This window comes from Ranitomeya variabilis, chromosome 5 (genome assembly GCF_051348905.1).
Source record: "Ranitomeya variabilis isolate aRanVar5 chromosome 5, aRanVar5.hap1, whole genome shotgun sequence".
Taxonomy (NCBI): Eukaryota; Metazoa; Chordata; class Amphibia; order Anura; family Dendrobatidae; genus Ranitomeya; species Ranitomeya variabilis.
In genome coordinates, this window is record NC_135236.1 from 36,663,864 (window position 1) to 36,669,863 (window position 6,000).

The following is a 6,000-nucleotide window of genomic DNA, read 5'->3' on the forward strand; positions in this document are numbered from 1 at the left end:
ACGGAATTTTCCGCACCATGGGCACAGCGGATTTGGTTTTCCATAGGTTTACATGGTACTGTAAACCTCATGGAAAACTGCTACGAATTCACAGCGGCCAATCCGCTGTGGATCCGCGGCCAATCCGCTGTGCATCCGCGGCCAATCCGCTGCGGATCCACAGCCAAATCCGCACTGTGTGCACATGCCCTAACCCTAACCCTACCCCTAACCCTAAGTCCTTCTCCACAACTTCTACCTGCCATGCTTCGCTATTTTATTGTAATGCCACATCAATAAACGGACTTTTGCACGGACGGTGAGTGCTCTCTTTTCTTCTTCATTTTATCTACCCCTAACCCTAACCCTACCCCTAACCCTAACCCTAGTTCTAACCCTAACCCTAGTGGAAAAAGAAAAAAAATATTTTCTTTTTTTTATTATTGTCCCTACCTATGGGGGTGATAAAGGGGGGGGTTATTTATAATTTTTTTATTTTGATCGCTGTAATAGAACCTATCACAGCGATCAAAATGTACTTGTAACGAATCTGCCGGCCGGCAGATTCGGCGGGCGCACTGCGCATGCGTCCGCCATTTTGGAAGATGGCGGCGCCCATGGAGAAGACGGATGGGCACCGGGAGCCTCGGTAAGTATAAGGGGGGGGGAGATTGGGGGAGCAAGGGGGGAGCGGACAGGAGGACGGGGGAGCGGAGCACAGGATGGAGGGGACTACGGGACAGATCGGTGGCTTGGGGGGGCGATCGGTGGGGTGGGGGGGTGTTGTGATTTTGCTTTTTGCTCCCTCTAGTGGTCATTAGTGATTTGACTCTGGAGCGTCTGTCTTTTCCTATATCCTCACCTGGGCCGTTAGTTCAGGGGCGTTGCTATATTAGCTCCCTGGACCTTCAGTTCAATGCCTGGCATCGTTGAAATCAGAGCTAATCTGCTGTGCTCTTGTCCTCTGATCCTGGTTCCTGTTTTTCAAGCTAAGTCTGCTTCTTTGCTTTTTGCATTTGTTTTGTTTGGTATTTTTGTCCAGCTTGTTCCTATCTGTATCCTGACCTTTGCTGGAAGCTCTGGGGGGCTGGTGTTCTCCCCCCGGACCGTTAGACGGTTCGGGGGTTCTTGAATCTCCAGCGTGGATTTTTATAGGGTTTTTGTTGACCAGATAAGTTATCTTGCTATATTCTGCTATTAGTAAGCTGGCCTCTCTTTGCTGAACCTGGTTCATTTCTGTGTTTGTCATTTCCTCTTACCTCACCGTTATTATTTGTGGGGGGCTTGTATCTTGCTTTGGGGTCCCTTTCTCTGGAGGCAAGAGAGGTCTTTGTTTTCTTCTCCTAGGGGTAGTTAGATTCTCCGGCTGGCGCGTGTCATCTAGCGATCACCGTAGGCATGATCCCCGGCTACTTCTAGTGTTGGCGTTAGGAGTAGCTATTTGGTCAACCCAGTTACCACAGCCCTATGAGCTGGATTTTTGTATCTTGCAGACTTACACGTTCCTCTGAGACCCTGTCCACTGGGGTCATAACAGTATGCCAGGCCAGAATTAAATGTTTAATGCATTGCAGAAGTGGGATTATAAGAAAGAAAATTTTGAGTTTTTTTTTTCCCTCTCTTATTTTTTTTTTTCTTTTCCCCTTTACCTCAGAGTGGCTTAAGCTTGCTGCAGACATGAATGTCCAGACCTTGATTACAAGTGTGGACCAGCTTGCCGCTCGTGTGCAGGGTATACAAGATTATGTTACCAGAAATCCTAGGTCTGAACCCAAGATTCCGATTCCTGAACTGTTTTCAGGAGACCGATTTAAGTTTAGGAATTTCAGGAATAATTGTAAATTATTTTTGTCCCTGAAACCTTGTTCGTCTGGAGACTCTGCTCAACAAGTTAAAATTGTTATTTCATTCTTACGGGGTGACCCTCAGGATTGGGCTTTTTCGTTGGCGCCAGGAGATCCGGCATTGGCTGATATTGATGCGTTTTTTCTGGCGCTCGGTTTACTTTATGAGGAACCCAATCTTGAGATTCAGGCAGAGAAAGCCTTGCTGGCTATGTCTCAGGGCCAGGACGAGGCTGAGGTGTATTGCCAAAAATTTCGGAAATGGTCCGTGCTGACACATTGGAACGAGTGTGCACTGGCCGCTAATTTTAGAAATGGCCTTTCTGAGGCCATTAAGAATGTTATGGTGGGTTTTCCCATTCCCACAGGTCTGAATGATACCATGTCCCTGGCTATTCAAATTGACCGGCGGTTGCGGGAGCGCAAAACCGCAAATTCCCTCATGTTGTTGTCTGAACGGACACCTGATGTGATGCAATGTGATAGAAAAACCGCAAATTCCCTCATGGTGTTGTCTGAACGGACACCTGATTTGATGCAATGTGATAGAATCCTGACTAGAAATGAGAGGAAAATTCATAGACGCCGGAATGGCTTGTGCTTCTACTGTGGTGATTCTACACATGTTATCTCAGCATGCTCTAAACGTATATCTAAGGTTGTTAGTCCTGTCACCGTTGGTAATTTGCATCCTAAGTTTATTCTGTCTGTAACTTTGATTTGCTCACTGTCATCTTATCCTGTCATGGCGTTTGTAGATTCAGGTGCTGCCCTGAGTCTTATGGATCTCTCATTTGCTAAGCGCTGTGGTTTTATTCTTGAACCATTAGAAAATCCTATCCCTCTTAGGGGTATTGATGCTATGCCATTAGCAGAAAATAAACCGCAGTATTGGACACAGGTTACCATGTGCATGACTCCTGAACACCGCGAGGTGATATGTTTTCTCGTTCTACATAAAATGCATGATTTGGTTGTTTTGGGGCTGCCATGGTTACAGACCCATAATCCAGTCCTTGACTGGAAGGCTATGTCAGTGTCTAGTTGGGGCTGTCGTGGTATTCATGAGGATTCCCTGCCTGTGTCTATTGCTTCTTCTACGCCTTCGGAAGTTCCGGAGTACTTGTCTGATTATCAGGATGTCTTTAGCGAGTCCAGGTCCAGTGCATTGCCTCCTCATAGGGAATGTGACTGTGCAATAGATTTGATTCCAGGCAGTAAATTTCCTAAGGGAAGACTGTTTAATCTGTCGATACCTGAACATACCGCTATGCGTTCATATATCAAGGAGTCTCTGGAGAAAGGACACATCCGTCCGTCTTCTTCCCCTCTTGGTGCGGGATTCTTTTTTGTGGCTAAAAAGGACGGATCTTTGAGGCCTTGTATTGACTATCGGCTTTTAAATAAGATCACTGTCAAATTTCAGTATCCTTTGCCGCTGTTGTCTGACTTGTTTGCCCGGATTAAAGGTGCCAAGTGGTTTACCAAGATAGACCTTCGTGGTGCGTACAACCTTGTGCGCATTAAGCAAGGGGATGAATGGAAAACCGCATTCAATACGCCCGAAGGTCATTTTGAGTACTTGGTGATGCCTTTTGGGCTCTCTAATGCCCCTTCAGTTTTTCAGTCCTTTATGCATGACATTTTCCGGAACTATCTGGATAAATTTCTGATCGTTTATCTGGATGATATTCTGGTTTTTTCTGATAATTGGGACTCGCATGTGGAGCAGGTCAGGATGGTCTTTAAAATTTTGCGTGAAAATTCTTTGTTTGTCAAGGGCTCAAAGTGTCTTTTTGGTGTACAGAAGGTTCCCTTTTTGGGGTTCATTTTTTCCCCTTCTGCTGTGGAGATGGACCCAGTCAAGGTCCGAGCTATTCTTGATTGGACTCAGCCCTCGTCAGTTAAGAGTCTTCAGAAGTTCTTGGGTTTCGCTAACTTCTACCGTCGTTTTATCGCTAACTTTTCTAGCATTGTGAAACCTTTGACGGATATGACCAAGAAGGGCTCCGATGTGGTTAATTGGGCTCCTGCTGCCGTGGAGGCTTTCCAGGAGTTGAAACGTCGGTTTACTTCGGCGCCTGTTTTGTGCCAGCCTGATGTCTCGCTTCCCTTTCAAGTTGAGGTGGATGCTTCAGAGATTGGAGCAGGGGCCGTTTTGTCGCAGAGAGGCCCTGGTTGCTCTGTTATGAGACCTTGCGCCTTTTTCTCTAGGAATTTTTCGCCTGCGGAGTGAAATTATGATGTGGGCAATCGGGAGTTGTTGGCCATGAAATGGGCATTTGAGGAGTGGCGTCATTGGCTCGAGGGTGCTAAGCATCGTGTGGTGGTCTTGACTGATCACAAAAATCTGATGTATCTCGAGTCTGCTAAACGCCTGAATCCTAGACAGGCCCGCTGGTCATTGTTTTTCTCCCGTTTTGACTTTGTTGTCTCGTATTTACCAGGTTCAAAGAATGTGAAGGCCGATGCTCTTTCCAGGAGCTTTGTGCCTGATGCTCCTGGAGTCGCTGAACCTGTTGGTATTCTTAAGGATGGTATTATCTTGTCAGCTATTTCTCCTGATCTGCGACGTGTGTTGCAGAGATTTCAGGCTGATAGGCCTGATTCTTGTCCACCTGACAGACTGTTTGTGCCTGATAAGTGGACCAGCAGAGTCATTTCCGAGGTTCATTCCTCGGTGTTGGCAGGTCACCCAGGAATTTTTGGCACCAGAGATCTGGTGGCCAGATCCTTTTGGTGGCCTTCCTTGTCTAGGGATGTGCGGTCATTTGTACAGTCCTGTGGGACTTGTGCTCGAGCTAAGCCTTGCTGTTCTCGTGCCAGCGGGTTGCTCTTGCCCTTGCCTGTCCCTAAGAGACCTTGGACACATATCTCCATGGATTTCATTTCTGATCTTCCGGTGTCTCAGGGCATGTCTGTTATCTGGGTGATATGTGATCGCTTCTCCAAGATGGTCCATTTGGTTCCTTTGCCTAAACTGCCTTCCTCTTCCGATCTGGTTCCTGTGTTTTTCCAGAACGTGGTTCGTTTGCACGGCATCCCTGAGAATATTGTGTCAGACAGAGGATCCCAGTTCGTTTCCAGATTCTGGCGATCCTTTTTTGTTGTAGGATGGGCATTGACTTGTCGTTTTCGTCTGCTTTCCATCCTCAGACTAATGGACAGACGGAGCGAACTAATCAGACTTTGGAGGCTTATTTGAGGTGTTTTGTCTCTGCTGATCAGGACGATTGGGTGACCTTCTTGCCGTTAGCTGAGTTTGCCCTTAATAATCGGGCTAGTTCCGCCACCTTGGTTTCGCCGTTTTTCTGCAACTCTGGTTTCCACCCTCGTTTTTCTTCGGGTCATGTGGAACCTTCTGACTGCCCTGGGGTGGATTCTGTGGTGGATAGGTTGCAGCGGATCTGGAATCTTGTGGTGGACAACTTGAAGTTGTCACAGGAGAGGGCTCAGCGCTTTGCCAACCGCCGCCGCGGTGTGGGTCCCCGACTACGTGTTGGGGATTTGGTGTGGCTTTCTTCCCGCTTTGTTCCTATGAAGGTTTCCTCTCCCAAATTTAAACCTCGTTTTATTGGTCCTTACAAGATATTGGAAATTCTTAATCCTGTATCCTTTCGCCTGGATCTACCTGTGTCGTTTGCTATCCACAACGTGTTTCATAGGTCCTTGTTGCGGCGGTACGTTGTGCCTGTGGTTCCTTCTGCTGAGCCTCCTGCTCCGGTGTTGGTTGAGGGCGAGTTGGAGTACGTGGTGGAGAAGATCTTGGATTCTCGCCTCTCCAGGCGGAGGCTTCAGTACCTAGTCAAGTGGAAGGGCTATGGTCAGGAAGATAATTCCTGGGTGGTCGCCTCTGATGTTCATGCGGCCGATTTAGTTCGTGCCTTTCATGCCGCTCATCCTGATCGCCCTGGTGGTCGTGGTGAGGGTTCGGTGACCCCTCACTAAGGGGGGGGTACTGTTGTGATTTTGCTTTTTGCTCCCTCTAGTGGTCATTAGTGATTTGACTCTGGAGCGTCTGTCTTTTCTTATATCCTCACCTGGGCCGTTAGTTCAGGGGCGTTGCTATATTAGCTCCCTGGACCTTCAGTTCAATGCCTGGCATCGTTGAAATCAGAGCTAATCTGCTGTGCTCTTGTCCTCTGATCCTGGTTCCTGTTTTTCAAGCTAAGTCTGC